Source organism: Buteo buteo, chromosome 18, assembly GCF_964188355.1.
Source record: "Buteo buteo chromosome 18, bButBut1.hap1.1, whole genome shotgun sequence".
Taxonomy (NCBI): Eukaryota; Metazoa; Chordata; class Aves; order Accipitriformes; family Accipitridae; genus Buteo; species Buteo buteo.
The window spans coordinates 25,300,593-25,322,795 of NC_134188.1; the positions used below are offsets into that span (position 1 = coordinate 25,300,593).

The 22,203-nt window shown below is 42.2% G+C and overlaps 1 protein-coding gene across 1 annotated transcript in view; it reads left to right on the forward strand.

The window, feature by feature from the left end:
• The window catches only part of TENM4 (teneurin transmembrane protein 4), a 598,102-nt gene that overhangs the window by 197,029 nt on the left and 378,870 nt on the right, over positions 1-22,203 (forward strand). The window lies entirely within an intron of this gene.

Here is a 22,203-nt window from a genome sequence, read left to right on the forward strand (position 1 = left end):
GACGGCTTTTTACTGAAAGTGATTTCTTACTTGTCAACATAATCTAAAGAAGTTCTAAAAAAAAAAAAAAAAAAAAATTAGTTAGTTTTTCTTAACTTTGATGCATTTAATAAACTTTTTGCTGCCAGGTGATCTGATTAGTGACAAAAGGTCAGAGAGTCAATAATAGACCCCAAATCAATTATTTTCTGTGTCCACCTGGGCAGTGGAGTCAGCCATGTGGCAATCACATCTCCACTTCAAGGGGCCGGTCCACCGCTGCCTCTCAGGTATGCCGTGCTGGCTGGTCCAGTGCTATCTGCTGAATTGAGCTGGCAAAATGCAATGTGCACAGAAAATGAGTAAAAATAGTACAAATAATAGGGGCTGCTATTTTACTGTCTCGTTAAAAGGAATAAAATGCCTCAGGGTAGGTAGAGTATTTCTCAGGGTGCTTTTCAGCCAACATCTTTGCTTTGGAGCAGCCAACATTGATCTGGAAACAGGCTGATTTTCAGAGTTGCTGCTCACTCACAGCTCTTGGTGGAAATTGTGGTTCATTGCTGATCAGACTGTTTTTACTCAGGTGAGGAAAGACAGCACTAGCTGGCTGACATTAGGTTCCCCAGCTTGAAAATGCTGGTGGATGTTGTTGGCTTTCATGGCATTCTGCTGCAACCTGTGCACTCTTTTCCCCTCTGTTTTCCTGTTAAACCCCATACAGCAAATCTTATGTATTTTAGGATGTTTACAAACACTTTATATGAATAAGTTTTGTAAAAATACCCTTTGTCCAGCTAATTAGAAACTGCTAGATAAAGTGTACATCTTTTCAAATTTCCTTAAGTCCCCTGTTTTCTTATTCTTGATCTACCTGTCATAGGATCCTCACGGCGTATCTTCTTGTTTGCACTGCAAATCCAAGATAAGCATCTTCCCCAACTATATATTTATACAGCATCTAACACGTTGGGCTAGTGATGCACTTAAAGCCTCCAGGTGCTACAGCTATAGAGATGGTATATAATAATAGGCAGCTGCTCATTCTCCCACAAGGCATCTTGTTTCAACCCACAATATAGAGACATTCATTTAAAAGGTTCTATTTATTCAAATCAATCTGTCATGCAATGTTAATTAAGTATTAATTTGTACTTATTTCTCTGAGGCACCAGATCATCATTTTTCTTGAATAACTCTTGAAGTTTGGCTCAAGATACTGGAGGAAGGATGAAATTGGCTTGTCTTTGACTACTAGAGGCATTATTTATTTATATATGTATTCATTTGCTTATTTATTTTTGCTGTCAAGTGCATCAGTCTCCATAATCCTCTCCCCTCCCATTATTTGCCAGAGGAGGAATTGGCAAAACAATAGGAAGGATGCAATTAGCAACTTGGCGGAGGGGTGGGTGTAGAAACCAGTATGAAATCAGAAGTTTAATACGAGAACTGTTTGTATGTTGTCAGTCAATCATTTTCTCCCTGTTTAGATGTGCGAGTGAATTGCAGATGTATTTCTTGGACACATCAGATTTTGGTTTTCTTTTGCTTTGCTGCAGAAAGCTATTTTCAGCCGAGGTTTTGCTCCTCCTGTTGTGACATGCAGGAGATGTGATCTCGCACCCTCCAAAGAACTGATACAAAACAGTAATGCCATAACAAAGATCCCATCATCGCAGTGTTTGGAAAAAGAGGTAACTTCATAGCAGTGGAACCGCCTTCAGCTGCGGATATGGAGTATCTTGGAGAAATCTGCCCCTGGGGATAGTTATTGCTGCTCTCCTTGTAGGTTTAATAATACACCAAAATATCATAACATCTTGCTTCTGAAAACCCCATGCTACTAATGACATAGGCTTAACCTACAGCCTGCACGGTGCAACACCCTTTACACATACCACCCACCTCCACGAACAGGCTGATTCGTCTCGACTCTCTAGCACGGTTTTGCTGCTTTCAGGATCTCACCGAGCTCTTTCAGGGTTTCCTTATGTATCTCTGCATGACCTCGCAACGTACGTTACCGGCAGATCTAACGGTGCCACGCGTGAGGCCGACACAGCCGGTACATCAAAAGCGCTGCCGTCGCAGCCTGCGATGCCGGCCAGCGCGGATGCCGCGGTGGCGGCCGTTGCATCCTCTGCTCCCCCTCCGTCGCTGCCTATTTTTCCCCCTCGCAGCCGATGTTAGCTGCAAGTCTGAAGCCCACCGTAACGCAGCCAAAGCTCCTCGACGCGCCGTCCTTCGCAGCTCCGACGGTGCCACGTGCCACCCTCGGGGGCTGCGCAAGCCCTGGCGTGTCACCCGCTCCCACGGCACAGATCGCTGACTTCACGTGTCTGGGGATTGTCATCCCGATTTCCTTTTGCTTATTCAGGTTGATTGAGGTAAACTCATTTTGTTCACAGTAAAGCTTTCAAACGCTCTGGCTGTCCCAGGCTAGACTTGCTTTAATTTACAGATTCTAATTAGATGTTGACTGAGAGGGTGGGAAGGACAGTGGGGAGAGGGAGCGAGATTTGCTTTGGGGTGCATAAGCATCAGCTTCCATTCTGCAGGAGAGCACAAAATGGTCCTTTACGAAAAAGCAGGGCTTTTTCCATGGAATTTTAATGCTAATTTTGCAACTGTGTATGACTCTATCCTCAACTCTGCTGCTGGGGAAGTTTGGGGGTTTTGCGTGCTTTCTCACTGGGGTTAAGCAGCCACTGCATATCGTAAAGCAAAACAAATAGGAAGGTGAGTAGGGGCATTCATCTCTCATGCAACGGGATAACCCAAAACACAGAAGTATGGAAAAATAAATGAAAGTGAGTTATCGGATCTGTCTTCACCTGGTACAAGAAAGCACCCTTGAGTACTGCTGCTGCAAAACTGTTCAGCATGTGTTTAGCTCCTGTGAGGAGTCCTATTAAGTCCTAACATGAAGGACGGGCTTAAATAAGGAAAGTAATTTAAAATACTCTTCAACAGGTAAGATCCTTCCCCTGACTCCATTTTGTAATAACAGCATAGTATTACCGGTGATCATAATGGAAAATCATAAATTTGGTAAGGTTTATGTGCCTTTGAAGTGGAGCAGTCACCTTTTTCACTGTATTGCTAAATTAAGCCTAGTTTATTTTTTTTTGTACTGGATGCCAAGCAGACATGACTCTTATCTGGTCTAGGCAAAGAAGCAAGTTCTTTATTTTATCATATTTAACCTGATAGCAGGAATGGACAGTCTGACTCAGCTGAAAGGACTATCCTGAACACTTACTATTAGCAGTATATTAACCTAATGCGGCCTTGTGGGAAAAGAGAAGTACATTAGATTTTAATACAGAGATCAGCACCTCTGAATTACAGCTCAGCTCAGAAAAGACAAGTAACAGTATGTGGCAGCCTTCGCAAGGATCTTCCAATCCAGCTGAAACAAGAAATACAAGTGCCTGTGAGAGCAGCAGCCCAAGTATAGAGAATCCAAAGGCTGGAGAAATGTTTTTCTGAGCTGGACATCTGGCTCAAGGAGGTTTGTTCATCCCTGCATGATGGAAACAATTTGCTTTCTCCAAGGACTGCTAAATATAAGGTGCTCGTGGGGAGGGGAAGGCGGGTGCATGCCTAAGGCATGCACTCAGATCTACAGAGCATTCAGTCCTTTTGGGAAAATAAAAATTAGTTTGGCCAGCTTCACGCAGGGATGCTGCCCTGTTCAAGGCAAACACCCAGTTCACCTGCAATCCTCAATATTTGCTGTCTGTGCTAGGGAACTGGCACTTTTAAGTGTAATTGCCAGGCACTAAGGAGGAGTTCATCTGCCAGTCCCTTCAAGGACAGAACAGGAGAGGCTCCGTAAGAAGCTTCTTCGACAGGCGAATGCAGAATATTCTGCTTATTTTTACAGGATCTTAATTCACCCGGATTAGATCATGTGTAAAAAACCTGCAGCTGTGCTGGGCAGAGCTCAGCTGCAGAATTTGCTCCAAGTGATGTTCCCAGTTAGAGTCAGCCACGCTGCGAAGGATGCTGGCGAAGTGTCCTTGCTCTCCATAAAACGTGTGCTCTGCAGTCATAGATGGTGGCCTTGATGAGGTGAAGGGACTTTTTAGCACTTCTGCTACACACATGCTTACAAAGGAGGCCATCCGTGACCCTGAGAGTCTGAGGACTGCGTTTCAAGCTGTCATTTATCTGGACGGTGTTTCTGAGTTTTGCTTTATTTTCTTAATTCTATTGGGGGTTTTTGCATTTTAATGGTGTGACATTTGCCAGGGAAAACATTTGCAGCAATAAATCTCATCAAAATCTCAACCAAAATCTCATCTATTGCTTGACATTAATTTCGATCCTTTCCACTGCAGCTGTCTCCCTGCAGGTTTCATCTTTGTGCTGGGAGACAGGGATTTGCTCATCCTACTCCATTGCTCTCAGAGCAGCCTCTGGGTGTTACATGATGGGAGGGCACAGAGGAAATTTTTTATTTTTGTAGTTAAATGCAGTGGCATAATTTTCACTTTGTTCCCCCTTGTTTGAACCTCTTCTGATCTCTTTAACCAATTCCTTGCCATTTCCTTGGTGATCTGTTCGTATGCTTACCCTACTATCAGAAGCTCCAAAAAATCTGAGAATAAATCCATTGACAGGTGTACAAGTGGAACTGTCTTCCCTTTTTGCAATTGCCCTGCTTATTTAGAGAGTCTGCAGCCGCCACCTCTGCTCCAGGTGGCTCGTGGAGAGAGGACATTGTCCTTCTCCCTCCCATTGCACTGGCCAACCGTGGTGAAAGCAAAAAGCATGTGTGCAGTGACAAAAGCATATATGCAGTGGCATTGTTTTCTGTTTGGGCAGGAGAATTGTGCATCTGCAGCACTGAGCTCTCCCGGGAAGCAAGCAGGTAGGAGATCTGCTGTGGGAGGTCAAAGAGCTGATGGCACCCTAGAAACCATCCTACCAGGCATTATTCTGTTAACTTGTTTTGGAAATGAACTCAATTAGCAAGCCCATGCAATGAATGTAAAACTGAACATCTTAAAAATATTAACACTGAGACTTGCTGACAATACCTTGGGCAGCAGACAGGCACCTCTAAGAGGAATATTCTGCTTTCTGCATTGGCACACTGGATTCTTCTTCACCAAAATATGTTAGCTGGACCTGCCACATGTTGCAAAGGAAGCAGCGGAATATCTGAAAGAAAAAAAAAAAGGCGGCAACTTGTTTGTTTGTTTCCTCGCTCAGTTTTTTAAAGCCTGTAGTTACATCCAGGGGGGAAACTGAGGGATACAACTGGGACACATGCTGCTTCGTGATGGCGTGACTTGCTGAAGCGATAAAATGCATGACGTTTCCTGACACATGCATATTCTTAGTAGCTGCTGATGAGACAGGATGAGTGGTAGTGCAAATGTTTGCTAACTTGAGGTTGGCTTCTGATACAGAAGGTATGCAGAGCTGTCTTTGAAGTCTGTAATAGCCAGGCACGTATGTAACTGGGATCAGCAGTGGGTGTTCATTCTCCAAGGACACCTCAAAGATTGTGTCAAAAAACCCCAGGAATACAACCCTAAGGGTGATGTCATTGAAACCCTCTCCAAGTCATAGCCATCTTGGAGTGCTGAAGGTCCATGTGGATATATGGGTTGCTCATCTGTTGGCTGTAGCTTTTCAATATTAAGCAGCAGAATATGGATTCCGGAGTTGATGCTGGGCCCCAATTAGAAAATCGGTCTTTTTGTTTCCCCTGAGATGTTTTTCCATAGTCATGCCAGAAGAACTGTAGTGGAATTGTCAAGTTCATGGCTTTCTGAGACAGCTTGGACTTTCTGGGAAGACACCTGTGTCTTTTTTTCTTCTTCTTTGGCCATCCCCTTTATTTTTCCAGGCTTGCATCCAAATTCCATGAGTGTGTTTTGAATCTTAGGTCACTTACTCCCTGCTGAAAAGAAATGTATTTAGAAAATCACCTGGAGACCCAGATCAAATATTTTAAAAAAACACTGCACTTCAGCTCACCAAAGCCTGGACCACTTATGGCTCCTTTATTTTCTCTATGAACTTTACAAGAATTTAAATAAGAAAAGGTAGCTGCTCTCGGACTGGTAATACTTCTCCTCTGTGTCTATCTGTAAGATGAGCATGCTAATAGCAAAAGAGACATAATTGTGCTTTAATTGGGTTCTGCTTGGTCAATGAGGGAGGGGGCAAGGGATGCCTTTTGGTTCCCATGGCCTTCTAGATAAGTTTCCACATAATGCCAATTAAGAGCAAAATAAAGACTATGCAAAACAGATGACAACTGCTGCTCACCAGGAATCATTCTTTTGTGACTAAAACAATCAGGTCTTCAACCAAGGGTGTGCTTTTTGCTGCTGTAGTTTCCCTTGATTTTTTATTGCATTTTGCATAGGATTTGCTGCTGAATGGATTGAGCCTAGAAAAATTTAAGATAAATGTGGCAGTGGGAGCCTTCTAATTGTATATGTGTGTGTCTGTGTGTGTCTGTGTGTGTACACTTGCCAAAAGCAGAAAGGAAAGTCAAATTAAGTTATTTTTTTCCCCTACAAGTTATTTTTATTTTGCTTTTATTTCAAAGCGAGCTATTGTGTACAGGGGGGGGGGGGGGGGGAGTCTTCTCTTTTTCAGCTTTTTTTTTTCTTTCTCCTTGTTTGTTAGTTTTAAGGGTAATTATTCACCAGGGCCTTTTCAACTGTCAAATGCAACAAAAGGTAATCCGGCCTCTTTTCTTCCCTGCCCCCACACCCGCCTTTTTCTCCAACAAAAGCAGCTTTTGTTGGGAAGGGTCATCATTCCACAAGGATCCTTCTTCATCCCACAAGTTAGAAACGCTCTTCTACTTTATATCAAGGCGACCTCTCATGAATGCTGGGAGACTCAGGATGTTGCGGCTGATGCTCTGCCTTGGGTGGTGTTACCCAGGGACAATCGCCAACTTGACAAATTAGGCTCTGAGAGATACTCTGAATGCTTTCTTTTCCGTCAAGCATGATTTCTAACTTACTACATGAGCTGGTTATCAATTTGTCTGTAACACATACCCTGGCATTAATCAGTCTCCATCTAAAGGGTGGTCCTTAACCACTGGCTTGGGTTCACAGCTCCATTTGACTGGGATGAGCCCTCGGACTTCCCAAATTGCGTTTTCTTTTTTCTTCATGACTTGCAGCTCCTTGCCGTTGAGGAAGCGCATCGTGGAAAGAGCCCTGTTCAATGCCAATGCATTTTGCAGACAGAAATATGCTCCTTATAAACAGATCAATATATGCCAATCTCCTGCTTCATATAAATATTTGCTTAGATACTAAATTGATCTTGTCCTAGATTTGCCATAATTTAAGTCTATGAAGCTATAATCAAGACTCCTTGATAATAAAAAGAACCCATCAGCAATTATACTCATTCACTTCCCCATATTCAAGGCTATTTCAGCATTTCACTGATAAACTCCTGTTTTCAATCAAATTTGCAGCGTGAAAATCAACATTGCACACCAGTTAATGATGTTGGAGTGCTTCGTGTGTGGCATTTTGAAGTTATATCAGCGTGGAGACATGAATGATTTCGGAGGGCCTTTCATCTGATATGGAAACTAGATTTTACTAAAAATATACCTAAAACCTTCTCTCAAAACTCAAACTGAGTATTGTCCTTGTGGATTTGAATATACTTTTAAATTTCTGAAGGTTTCCAGTAACCAAATTTCTTGGAAACAAGAAATATATTTCTGTCATATATTTCTCATCACCTTGATCACTTAGCATTTTTAGTATGGAATTATTGGTAGTGTGAGTTATATCAGAGACCCTTTGCACTAAATGCTGGACTCCCCATCCCCAAATACTTTTGTTCTATAGAGCGGAAATGGACAGAAAAGTGCATCTGTTAAGGAATGTTATTTCTATTTTGCAAGTGGGGAGTGTGGTCTGAGGGAGGTTTGTACTCTCACAGTGTCATAGAGAAAGCCTTTCAAGGAAATAAATTGAAGCATCCCAAGGTTCATTCTGGTCCACATTGCAACAGGGAAATTTTGTTTAGAGATTAGGAAAATAATTTTCACAATGAATTTAGTCAAACACTGGCACAGGAGGAAACTCCATCCTTAGAGATACTAAAAATTGGTTTGGGTGAGACCCTGAGCCACTCGATCTGATTTCCCGTTTAGATACAACTTCAAACCTGGCCCTGCTCTAAGCAGGAGGTTGGACTAGATGGCCTCCAAAGGTTCCCTCCAACCTAAATTACTCTACGATACTCTGAACTTGGAAGTTCCCCTTCCTCTCAGCGGATATTTATGTGCATATACATATAATAAGAACCCAAATGAAGGCATATCTTAGTAGGCAATGATGGGAACAGGTTTGTAGGTAGATGCTGGTAAGGACATCAGGTGACAAATGTCGTGGGTTATGCAAATTGTAGGAAAGGGCTGAAATCCCTTCACTTTCCCACTGACTATGTGCCTGACCGTAAGACAAAGTTCTGTGTCCTCATGGTCTTTCAAGACTGAAATTATGATTTTGAAGCATGGCATTTTCAAGGTTAACCCATTGTCGTGGTTTAGTCCTGGTAGGCAACTAACCTTTACACAACAGCTCACTCACTCCCCCCAGGTGGGACGGAGGACAGAATTGGAAGGGTAGAACTGCAAAAGCTTGTGGATTGAGATAAAGACAGATTCACAGGCAAAGCAAAAGCCTCATGCACAACAAAGCAAAATAAAAAATTAATTTACTACTTCCCATCAGCCTGCAGATGTTTAGCCATCCCTATGAAAGCAGGGCTCCATCATGCATAAGGGTTACTTGGGAAGTTAAGCATAGGACCATACCAGCTACAATGGAGAAACTTAACTATATCCCAGCCAAAACCAGTACACCCATCACTGGCTAGACTTGGCTTCATGGGCCATATCCTGCAATCTGAAACATCTATCATCCATAACCATTTACCCAGCCCGAGAGTGCTTTACAAATAGACGTGTTAGGTGATCCTCTGAGTCCATCACAATATCTCAACATGTGAGGTTGCACCCATTATTAAAATGGACCTGTGTTGGGAGTGTTGTACAACACACACTGAAGAAAATCACCCTTTTAAGTAAAGAACTGCATGTGCAAATGAAAGCTTTAGGTAGGTCAGAATATTACATAAATAATGAACAAATTCATAATTAAGTTAAGGGATAGCCTCAACACTTTCATTCTCATTAAAGATTCCTTGGGATTTTTATAACCAAACCAAACAAAGTTTGGTTTGATGCCTCCTTTGAAATCCTTTCGAACTCCACCACACCCTTATAGTCTTTCCTAATTCAGAAAAATACCTGTGCAGGACTTGCTTTTCCTTTCTAAATTGGCTTTAGCATCCTATATGGATGGGATGCATATTGTATACTGCAGGGTTCACCTGTGCTCACAGCCCTTCCATCACTGCTTGATTATTTCGTATTTCCTATGGAGCCTGAAGCACCCAAACCCATTAGTAAACCAAATGCATCGCGCTGCCCTGGAGGAAGGCAAATAGAATTAGACCTGTTTTACAGATAAGAAAACTGAGGTCATTTTCCAGCTGATGTCTGAAGCTAAGCACCTATCTCACCGCTTTCAACTGGAAAATGATCTAATGACTGACAACCCCACAGCGCTGGCTCTTTACCTTCACTTTTGATACTCAAACCTTCAGGTCCGGCCATCCCTCGCCCAGTCCCCAGTGGTGGCTGTCACAATATTTCAAGCTTAATTGTCAGGAGAGCAGAGGCCCCTGGTAATCATCAAAAGGCGGTGGATGTGCAGCAACTTCCGAGTCCATTAATGCCTGGCTTTGCGCGTAAGCTGAAGGTGACTTTTCTCAGGCTTGTCACCCGAATGTGCTGGAGACAAATGAGCTCCGGCCAGAAAAATAAGAACTGCAGAGGGGTCTGGAAGCATTTGCTTGCTTGGTCTCCAAAAGGCCTTGCAAACTGTTTTGCTGATAATGTGAACAAATTGGTATTTAGGGCCTGGATTCTAAATCAAAGCAAGGACGTGGAAAAGCAGCTAATAAGTAGCACTCATTATCAGATTATCGCTGGCTCCAGAGCCTGCGGGGTGGGATCATATTCTGTTTCCTTTATCAGTCCCACCAATAGCTGGAGCCAATACTGACATGCAGAGTTATCCCTTGGGATTAGTTGCCACCTCCTTATAGCTGATCATTAAAAACAAAAGTAAAAATCCCTGACCCTGTATTTCCACAGAAAAAATCAAGTGAAATAATTTTGACTCTAGTTTCCATACCAGCATGCCGAATGCAGTCCAGAGATGGTGCTGATGGGTGAAATAACGAATTTTTCACAGCAATTAACAACTGGGGGTGTCTCTACTGGTGCTGTAGAGACATGTGTGTGTCACATCACATCAGCACAGCCAGCCTGCCCCACGCGTGCCTGACCCCGCTTTCTCTTGCTCGAGGGTTGGCTCCTAGCAGCCGTGCTGGCACCAGAGATTAGAAACTCGGCTGCAGAAGAGCAGGTGGAGGGCTTTATTCTTTACTGATGTTAAAAAAAAAATAATAAAAAAAATAAAGGCAGTTCCTTTCTGAGTGTTGCTGCCTTCATGGTCAGCAGTTGTTAGGGTGGAAAGGTGGAAGCGATAAGGGTTTGTCATCCCTTGCACGGAGGGTGGTGGCTTCTTTCTCAGAGCAGCTGCATAGCCCTTGGGAACTGAGCAAGAGGAGAGGGATGTGTTCGGGAGGAGGGATGTAATGCATAGGAGAGCAATGCCAGAGTAGTCCCTTCCAGCAAAAATGTCCTGTGTTTCTTTTTTTCATAGAATTTTTATAACCATTTTTTTCATAGGATTTTAATAACCCTTTTCTGATTAGAAGAAACAATGAAATTCCATTTTCACAATAAAGTAAAATAATGAATAGAAGAATTACAGCCTGGAATCACGCTGCTTAATCCTAATTGAGGCAGTATTCATCTCACCTAAAAACCCCTAAGTATCTCTTATAAATTTCAGAAGGAAAAAGGCATTTAACATGGCCAGTTCTTCTCATCTTCAGTGAACATACATATAAAACAGGGCGGCTAAATTGAGCACAAAAGTGTAACTGTCTATTTTCTATACATAAAGGTAGTCTAGAAAACTAGCAAGGGGCAGCTGTCTCATGAGATGAATCCCATTTCCTATGTCCCCTGGGCTTCTTCCAGATATAGACACTTCCAGAGGAGACTCATGGGTCTTAATGAGGAAACCACCCTCAGGAGCTTCCATTCTGTCTGCACCAATTAATGGAGGAAAATCCAGGCCAAACTCTCTTCTTACCTACATGCATGGACCAGGTTGGGTGAGATGAAGCTGAACTCTACGTTGCCCCAAGGCAATGCAGGTGTGAACAGCTCTTTGGTGTCTTCACACAACCATAGCATCATTTAGGTTGGACAAGACCCTTAAGATCCAGTCCAGCTGTTCTTTGCCTTCTGCAAGACAAAGTCCACCACCTTACACTGTGCGGCTGCACAGCCAGCACTGCAGGAATGCTGTCTCTTGGTTACTGTATGGAAAAATCATTTAAAATTAACCTCAAGGCTTCTTGATGAGTGTTGCACGTTGATTGATTGAAAAAACTGTAAGTAAGCATTGGCTAATGGGTGTATTAATCATAGCAGGACACAACTTGAGAACATTAAGATAAAGGCGCTATTTGAAATATAGAGAAGGTGAGATCAAAGCTGACTTCTTGTCCTTTCATGCCCGATGGCTTTAAGGGGATGTCATCCAAAGGGGGGAGAGTTGGCGCAGCTCAGTGTAGATTATCTTAAAAAGGAGACTAAAAGCAAACAAAAGGCAGTAAAAATACCAGAATGTGATGATATGGAAACCTGTGCTTTTCTCAGCGTGCTCTTTAAAACCACGGAGGAATTAAACTTGGTTTTGAAGTCTTGTATTTCATACATTTTTATGTTCATCCCAAGGAAACACATGATCTGGAGGTGTTAAACTGAATATGTTTTTTCAGTTTAATCAAATAATAAAATACTGGCACGTTGATCTTTGCAGACTTTGAATAAATCCCGTGGGCTTGTTGAATGCTTACAAGACCCATCAAAGTTTTGGGACCCGAGGAATTCAGCGGATTTCAAAAAGCACTTGGTGATTCACAGAGGTAGAATTAGCCTTGCCTTATTTTTTAGCTCTCTGCAGTGCAGACATCCACATTTTGGCTAGTCATCCTGGACTTCATCTACAGTCAATGAAGGGAAAGAGAGTTCTGCAGGGCTCTTTAACTGACGTATTTTATATGTGTACATTAAGATAAGATGAACTGCACCTGTAAAACCTGTGTAGATAGCTATACTGCAGACATTTTAATGCTGGTGGAAAATTTGCACCCTTTTCATTATTTGAACTGAGGTCTGATGTTATCATTGTGTCACATAGATTTGCAGGCTCTGTAGTCTTCCTTTCGTATGCTGATTACGTATTTTCTAACCAAAATAAATACAAGCGTCCATCTTTGATGTCCAATTACGTTGAAGAGTAAAGCTTGTGCCTTTGTTCTTTATCTCAGCATTGCTCTTTAACCTCACAGGAGGTTCAATACCAATAATCAGCCTGTTCCCCATAAATTTAAGCGACATTGACTCCTATTTAAGTTTGTGGGAGTTCAGGTCATTCGTTGCTTCTCAAGGATGGGCTGTGGGGAAGGAGAGAGCTTGAGGAGCTGGAGAGTTTGAGGGACTCACATTTTGACGGTCTGAATAAGAAGAGCTGAGAATATTACGGCAAACAGCCTATTTCCTGAGGAGGTGGGAGAACATTTTCCTGAAGAGTTGCACTTGCAAACTATTTTCCTCTCCACAAGATTTAAAAAGAGGCATTTTTAAATAACATAGCACACCTCCTCTTCAGTTGGGAAGCTGAGACGCAGTGTGGGTAAGTGGTTTTGAGAAAGCATTTTCCTGAATCGGTGTTGAAGCTGCAGATAGTACTGAAAAAAGTCTAACCCCCAGTAACAAAATTGCTCTTTTTCTGTTGATCCCTGTGACCAGTCACAAACCCAACACACATTAATGTTTCCAAAATTGTGAGATAAAAAAAAAAAAAAAGGCATCTAGCTGAGCTTCTGTAATTCCTTGTAGGTAGTGAAGATTGGATGTGAATTTAAATACCCATTTGGGGGAATGAGAGAGAAGGATGGATGCCAGAGTGGATGTGATGATCTGAACTGCGTATTGTTGCAGGTTCGTGTTTAAAGGGTGGGCTGAACGTTGCATGCTGGGGGCTGAATGCCAGTTTGAGGACTTCTCTTCCCCACAAGTTCAGTATGGATATGATGGATAGTCCTCCACACCTTGCTAGGAAGTGGTTTAGGAAGAAGATTCTTCCATGGGCTTTACTACTGGACACTGTACGTCTCTTCTGCGGTGACAGCAGAAAATGTGGCAGACGAGACATGATCCCACTGGCCACATCCAAACGCTGGGCTATCTTGATCTAATATGCTACATCAATGTCAAGTCATAGCTTTGTTAAACATTTACATATACATATATCTATATGGAGTAAGTCTTAAAAATACACACACCGACCAAAAAAACACAAACCTTTTTGGCATTGATACAGATAAGGCCATTTTTATTGGCAAATATTTTGCTTGGCACCAATTCAGCGTGTACTAATAGCTTAATAATTTTGGCAGACACACCAATGAAAAATGTTACTGAACCAGACCCAATTATGCGTATAAAATGTAAACAGTTGTGTCTGCTGGGGATAACTGCAGTATGTTGTCAAGCCACGGCTGTAAATTACATATGGTAGATTGCTCTAAATTTGTTTTTGACAAACGACCGTCTGATGAGGTTGTTTCAGGGCCACGCAACTGATGGAAGGACATTATCAGCAGAGCGTAATACCAGCATGGCTTTTGTTTCAGCTCTTGGTCCAGCTTTCCAAAGTTTGGCAGCTCTGACATAAGTTTCGGGCTGGTTTTCCGCTGTTCGCTTTCAGTAGACCCTCCACAATACCCTCACGCTGAAATTATAATGAGTTAATTCCTGATAATTATTTCTTGTTCTCCATATTAGCCATCAGTGGAATAGCTGTTTAGGCTGTTTCTTACTCTGGAAAAACTCCTGTGGCACTGGCAGAAGCTGAAGTTATATAGCAAAGCTTTGAAAGCACAACAAAGCCCTTTCTTACCTCCTTTGTGCATCCGTTTTTCCTAAGCTGGATATACATATGCCGTGGAAGCTACCATTCAGCCCTCGTAACTGAAAAGCAACTCTGGAATTGGCTAAAAATGCTTTCAGGAAGAATTTGAGTTAAGCCTGGGCTGCAATTAAAGAATCACCATGCCAAAGGTAGGGGGGTGGGCATTGGAAAAAGGGGAAAAAAATAATGAAGCTTTTCAGAACATGGCAATGAGGAGACTCCTCCAGCCCAGCACCTGGTGAAACCATCAAGTATGCCCTCCTGCCAGCTTAAATTAGAGTAACACTGCCACGCAGCAGGCTCCTGCTAAAAGCAGGCAGGGAGGGAAGAGTCTTAAAAAGAGTCTTTTCTGATGCATTCAGGTAGAAGAGTGTAAAGTAAATAATGAAGCCGAAGGGCAGCGCACGAGAGCGTGACTTTGCATTCCTTTCGCGCCCGCTGCCACGTCGCTGAAGGAGAGCGCAGAAAATGAACCGCTGAAGGATGCAGAGCGCTCTGCTCCGGCTTCGCTGAAAGCCGGCATCGATGGGGAAGGGAAGTTTGAGCACCAGGCGTTTGGAGCGTAGCCCACCACCAATCACTGTCCTTATCAGACTTTTCCAGAGAGCCTATAAACATGCACACTTCAGTAAATGGCATGTTATAAATATGGGTGAGTAACAGCATTGCGGTGGAAAAGAAAACAGGCTATTATTTATCACCACCTTTCTATGATCATCATACTCTTGCAGAAGTAGGTAGTTATTAGGAGAGGTTACTGACAGGGCTTTGTCAAGCTTCGTATGAGTAAGCTTAATTTTTACATAACAATGGCATGTATTCAGTAGTTCCTAAAATCACATTTTCACCAAAAATTCCCCAGCTTTGGAAGTCAATTTACTTCTCTAGTTCCACAGCAATGTTGCATTGGTTGCTTTTTCAGGTATCCACTGCATAGGTAGAGAGAGCAAAGGAAAATTATTGTTATGGTTAGCTGGAAAATATGGGTTTGGTATTGATCCAATTGGATTTTTATTTGTATATCATCATACACATTGTAAAATACATCTGTAATAAGGAATGAAAATTGAATGTGGAATAATAGTTATATGGCACAGAAAATATGGAATTGGCTCACTTTGTGTTGAGTTCAATGTTTTCTGAGCCAGATGAAATAAGAAAAAATAAATAAAGATATAGGTTTGAACAAACATGGATTAACTCTTCGAGCAGGACTGAGAGCAAAATTCTTCAAACATAGGAAGTTGTTTGGTTAGCGAGGTTGACTTTGGTGCAATCTTCCTCCTCCTCTATGAAATGACATATAATGACTTTCAACGTGCTTTAAATGCACATCTTTCTTGCCTTGATGTACCTTCGCTTCTGAACTAGGCTAATGAAAAATGAAAAGTAATCATACTATGGGACATTTCTGAGGTCACGTTCTCTGTTTGCTCTTGTGTTCTGAATCTTTACTACATTGGCCAAGAAATCAACCCCAAATGATAAGCACATAGGTCAGGACACCTGAATCTGATTTCCTCTGTTTGTCAGCTTGGGAACCGATGGAAACTCTCTCTTCATCCTCAGTGCTCAGCCAGGGCATGGAGTAAGAAACTGGCCAGTTATTGCAGCTGAAGAATAGGTCTCACAGGACTTCATCCAAACAGGGATGCAGAACTTCCTTGACTATTGCACAGTCTGCATGCAGAGTTGGCATCCGAAGCAGAAATCCTGGGGAATCCCTCTCTCGGTGGGATTTCAATGAGGAAGAAAGACCAAGTCCATCTGCAGTTGCCTTCAAGTCATACAAAGAAATATGAAATTTGCAGTGTAGTAGCTAATTTGTGACTTGACTTTTTTTGGATAAGAGAAAGAATTTCTTAAAGCTAAATAGTAACTTCTGGTGTAGCTTTCTTGCATGCTCATCAGCCATGGTTAGCACCATCCTGGAACCTGCATTGTTTCATCTATTCTATCCCAGAGGCACAAACATGATATTCCCAGTCACAATGGAGAACTGCTCAAATGTGCAGGAGTTAGAAAATACTACACGGCTCCAAATCTCATTGATTATAGTATGAATTGCACAGGCTGGAGCAGAGCGATGTGTAACCATATCACCAGTAGCCACATCACCATATCACACATAGCCAGTATCACCATAATCACTTTCAACTGCTACTTCAGCTATCAGTGAGAAATAGATTTTATTTGGATAATCCTTGGACTCTTGACTAGATTGAGTCTTGGATTTCTTTGTCACTCCTGTTATTTCATCTCATGTCTTCTGCCTCTGCAGAAGGGGCTTCACATAAATACTAGTTGTTTTTTTTTAATTGCTTCTCACCAGTAGATAGGGAAGTCCTCCTCGTGACTTAAGTTCAACCCTGTTGTCCTCACCTTCAAAGCTCTGCACAACTTTGCAGCTTCCTCGTCCTTCAAAATTTATTCCTTTCATATCTCCCTGCACAATTCCCGTCTTTTTCCTATTGCCCAACCTTCATTTCCAGTACCAACTTACTCTAAATTTAGATCTCCATTTCCACTGGGCAGACACCTTTTCTTCCCTGGTACTTATATGTGTTTATATGGAGCTATAGGTTCATGAGGAGACATTAATAATAGATCTCTAAAAGGCAAGAAAACCCTCAATATTCTTAAGCTGGGTAACTACACTATCATATTATGTTTTCCCAGGTAACAACAAAGCTGGAGCTTAGAAACCTTGAGAGAGCTGATTTAATACCAGACTATAAATCAGATATATTTCAATTTAACACATGAAAGGAATTGATATTCTGTTTTAGTTTTAAATTGTTGAGTAGGAATAGCTGGAGGTTACTGGCTAGTTGTTTTAATATTAAAAACAATGTTTATGTATGTATGGGTAGGTATAAAATATACAGATTAAAAGGTGGGAAATCCAGTAGAGAATGGTGTTGGAAGTAATAAGCATTACCCCTTACTTGACAGACAACCTCATTCATTTCTTTGGGCCTCACATATGATGCAGAGATCATTATAGTACTTGTTATTTTCTGGCCTATGGTGGGAGAAAACTTATACTATACTAGCTTATAAATTGCATTGCTTTCCATCTCTGCCATCACGGCAAATTCTGGTAGTTATAACCTGCTAGACCGAGCCATTTAAATGAGGAACAGTGGCAAAGAGATTTGCAAATACGTGAGGAGTGTCTGATTGCAGTGACCTGGTAGCACAATGCAAACATCAATAGACTGATCATCAGCAAGAATGATTTACAATAAGGCTGAGTCCTGTCCCTTTGAAGAAGCTGATATTATTGGCTAGACCTACAGCCATAAGGACTGTTATCCAATATTTACTATACTGACTTTTATTTAAAAAAATCCTTAGGGTTTTTTCATATGAGCTGCTCATGTGTTGTTGACTCACCATCGTTTGGGGGTGAGCAGGTTTACAAGTAAAAAAGAAATGGTTAGAGACAGGAATTTTTACCAAACATAGGAAAAAATATTTTTAACAGAAGAATGCTTATGCTTCTTTAAACTTCACAAAAAACCTCAGACAAATTTAATGAGAAATTATTTCTTATCTGGAAAAGAACAAAAACACACAACCGAAGAGCTGCATGCAACTGAGTTTGTATCAGAAAGATGGAGAGCTGCCTCAGGAAACAGATCTGCCAGTATCTTCACGCATCATACCCAAAAGTTCAGCTCCTCTAATTATAAACTTTTTAAACCTGTCTTAGTCTGACTTTAGCTGCCTATTTCATGATCAAATTATTCATCTGCTGAGAGTTCCTGTTCCACTCTGTAACCAGAGTCTCATGTCTGAGCATACCTCAAATATAAACACACGACTTCTTGAGGTGTAAATTGGGGGACCTGAATCCCACCCAACTACCCTGAAGGTGAGGTACACTAGAAATTTTAAGTCATTCTGACTTATCCATGATGGGAATTACACTCGAGAAATATTCTTACTTCAGTATTTGGTGACCTGCTGTAGGATCCGAGGTATTCCCCGACATCCTTTCTTCCTCCTTCAGATTTTAGGAGGAACTAGGACGTCTTAAGGAGCAATTTTGCTGCACAGTTCCCTGCTGAAGTCAGTGGGAATTTTTACTAAAAACCTAGCAGATATGCATTACAGTTGCACCGAAGCTTGGTCACGCTCAGCATTGTACAAACTTACTGTAAGATACATATCTGGCCTTGAAGAATATGTAAGATAAATAGGAAAAGGTTTGGATTCAGACATGAAGGCTGTGCAAGGCTGTAGGCGGTAGCACCCCAGGGAGAAAAGCAAGTCCTCTGGGCTCTCTGGTAACATCCCATCCTTAAGTTTGCAGTGCATCACTCATTAACTGGATTAACTGATTGACTGGAGATTGCATCTTTGGCAGAGCAGGCTGATGGGCTGGGGACGCTGAGCGTCTCCCAGATTCGGGGTTGGGAAAGAATTTTCCCCGGGTGATATCAGCAGGGATGACAAAGCTTTTCTGGAAAAGATGGCGGGTGGTCCGCTGAGGCATTTTCACAAGATATTTCCCGCCCTTAGAGAGGATTTACAACACTGGCCATGCCCTCAGTCTGCCCCGGTTTTTATCTGTGGCCCAGTGTAGATTTTACCTCTTGTAGTTATAGGTACTGAAGGTCTTAGCATTGTTATACTGTCTCGAGGGGTGATTTATGACTTGGGCTTGGTGTGTGCGAGGGGATGTTGTGTGGGCAAGGGCTCGGCTTTGTTGCTGAATAACTCAGTGTTTGCATTAGAAGCCTTCCTGCCAAACCAGGCATCTTCGGGGTGGGGTTGCTGCGTCTGCTGTGACCTACATCGATCCCTGGGGGAAAGATGGATCCATCAGCTGAGTGCCTTAATTTAGGTGGGTCTTAGCATTTGATATGATTGCCTGTGACTGCAGGAGCCTAGACATGAAGGCAGTCCCTCCTGGTACTCAGGGCGATAATGATGACCTATGAATGGTGCTGTAGCTCTTTTTTACCCAATCCTTTCTGCGTTTGCTAAAGAATAAAACAGTAGAGTGTGGAGTTTCAGGTCTCTCATGAGTTTAACCAATTACTGTTTTCCTTCAAGCTATATAAATTGTGTGCATTTAATATTTAGTTATCTCCAGACTGTTTACACTAATTTTCATTTATACAATGCATCTAGTAACAGAGGTAGAGTGCATTTCTTTTTCTGTTTCTCTTTTGAATGAAAGCCTTGAGGGAAGCCCGCAGTTTTTGATCATGCTCCACTTTGATGTAAGCAAATGTTTAAGTTATGCTCTGGCAGAACGTCTGAGACTCGTGTTCATGAATGATGCAGGATTTGTCCTCCTTCCTCAGTGGCTCTATTTATAGCCACGACTGTTTTTATTTTCCGTGCAGTCATGAGAGACAAGGTGAGAAGGAAGCAACCGCAAGTCCTTTGTCTAAGCACAGCTAAGTTTGTTCTCATGCTTTGCTGTATTTTATATTCTCCCATACCGTGCTTCATCCATCTATAGAGCACATAAAGGTCCTTTCCCAGCCCCAGGCTCCAGGGACCCAAATCTCTGCTGCTCTGTACTCCACAGGATCACGTACTCTCCGGTGATGTGGCTGCAAAGTGCTGCCAGAGGAAAACAAGGAACCTATTTCTGTGTTCCCTTACAGCACATTTGCTCCCCTGACCCGTGCGTTGCTGCTGGTTTTGCCAGTGTGTAAATCCAAACCAGCCTACATCTATACACAGAAGAGACCAAATCACAAATTCTGGGTTTTTCCGGCATTTTTTTTTTTTTTTAAGATTGTTTTTCCCTTTCAGAGCTGCTCTTTGTCCTGTTAGACAGCAACCCAAGGCTGTGTTTGGATCAGAATGGTCTGCAGCGTTAAGGGCTGGGATGTTGTGATAAGATTGCGCAGGGTGCTAGCAATGGACATTGTCATTCTCCAGGGGAGGATGTGCAGCTCTGAGCTGCTGCAGGATAGTAGGAAAGGAGGCAGGATTGCTTCCAAAGTGCACATCTTTGGTGGGTTCAGTGCATTGTTTTTCCAGCATTTGATGGTAAAGCTTCCACTTAGCTCCCAAGGGGAATGAAAACTGCCTATCCCTGGCAGAAACCATGAAATATGGTAGTGTATTATTAGGGAATTAGCTCCAGTGCACCTGGCTCTTTTGTCAAATAAAACCTCTGCTTTTCCATATCCTTCTGTGATTCAAGGTTGCTATAAATGTCTGCACTGATGGTATATTGGACCCTGGGAGGCTGGGATCCGGCCAAGACATACCTTTAGAAAGGGTGATATATAATGACAAAGGAGACAAAATGGGTTGTGCTCAGTTCACACTCGACAGTCAGTTCCCCTAATCAAGGCAGAAAGAGGTGGAGTTGGATACATCCGCAACGCAGGTTTTTCTTCAGGATAAGAACAGTAGGAAGCAAACTCTGAACATAGATGGTGTTTTCAGGGACACAATAGCAAGATCCAAGAAAATGTGGCAATTAGAGGCTTAATTAAAAACAAGTGACTCAGAAATGCAAGTTAGAGAAGAACCCAACAATTAAGTTGTATGTAACAGAACAAAAGCTTTGCAAACCCTGCAGAGTTTGTTTTGCCAGGATGCTGTCCTTTTTTCTCCAAAGGAGCCCTGCCTGATTCTGTGAGTGATCAGATCTGTGCCTGGAGTTTGTAAGTGAATTTATTTTCCGACTTCTTTATATTTCACCATTTCCCATGCTTTTTTGCTTTGGGAATCTGGGTTCTACTAAGGCCCGTGCTCAGATCACATTCTGTGGCCAGGGAAACAGTATCTCAGGTGGATGAGAACTGGAGAGAGCCTCAGCAGCTCACAAGGCTTGATGTCTCATGGCCAGTTTTAGAGAACCCTCGGTGGAGATCCAGCAGCTACAAAGATATTTTGCAGTCTCACATCTCAGGCATTTGCTACACTAAAAAAAGGCACACATTTCCTGAGCACAGTGCATTCTAGCTCTACACTTTGTTGGCGGTGTTTTAGTACTCTGCATGGTACTTTGGGATTTGAAGTTTCTCAGTTATCATATTTCCAAATAAAAACTTATCGCCTTAGTGTTTCCCAAACTTTTGGAGGTTGCCCTTCATTAAAATGGAACCATTTAACCTCTGTTGCAACTTTTTGAGACTAATTACTGATCCCAAGCTCTCTGGATTGTTTCCCTACCTTTTTTGTTTGTTTGGTTTGGTTTGGTTTGGTTTTTCCCTTTCTTTTTGTGCTATTCTTCAAACTTGGGAAAGTTCTTCTCCACTTCATTATTGCTGCTTGGCTATAGTTTAAACAGACTATTCCCATGCCAGTGAGCAGCAGTTATAGTGACATTTATATAACATGGACTATTAAATATTGGCAAATACAGCTTTTTAATGGTACCCATTTGCTATCAACTTGCCCAAGGTCAAATATCATGGCAGTGGTGGAGTGCAATAGGTCACTTACCTGGGTGCCCCTGTCTTTGAAACCCTGTCTCAAAGCTCTGGCTGGCAAGCTAAGTCAGGTAACGAAGGAATATATAAAAGCATACAGTGAGTGTAGGGTCAGGGAAAGGATTTAAATAGGGCTTTCTTTAGGAAGAACTGATGACAGACACCTGCTGTAGGGAAAGAATAGAGTCAGGCCTTAAGAAGGACCAAGAAGCAGATTTTGGGTTTCAGAAGGGGGTTATTACTTTTCAAAAGACTGGTCTTGATAGTCAATTGCTTCTTTACATAAAGAAATACCACATAGAAGTTATTGCATTTCCACTACTACGGGACTTGCTATTTAAGATGTTATACAGTGAGCCAGCCCAATGAACAACAGAAAGATCAGACCCTTGTTTCCCCTTCCTTCTTCTTTTCTTTTCCCAAAGGCAATACTGATGAGTGCTCATCAACAAATAATAGAGAGCAGAAGTCAAAAGACACAGGCTTCCCAGCAAGCCTTTGAGCCTTGACCACCTCTGAGATTTGTCTGGCCACGTTGCAGCTCTAAGAGAGTCAACTGTTGTGTTTCCCCTCCCCTCTCCCTTGTAATAAAATAAAATACC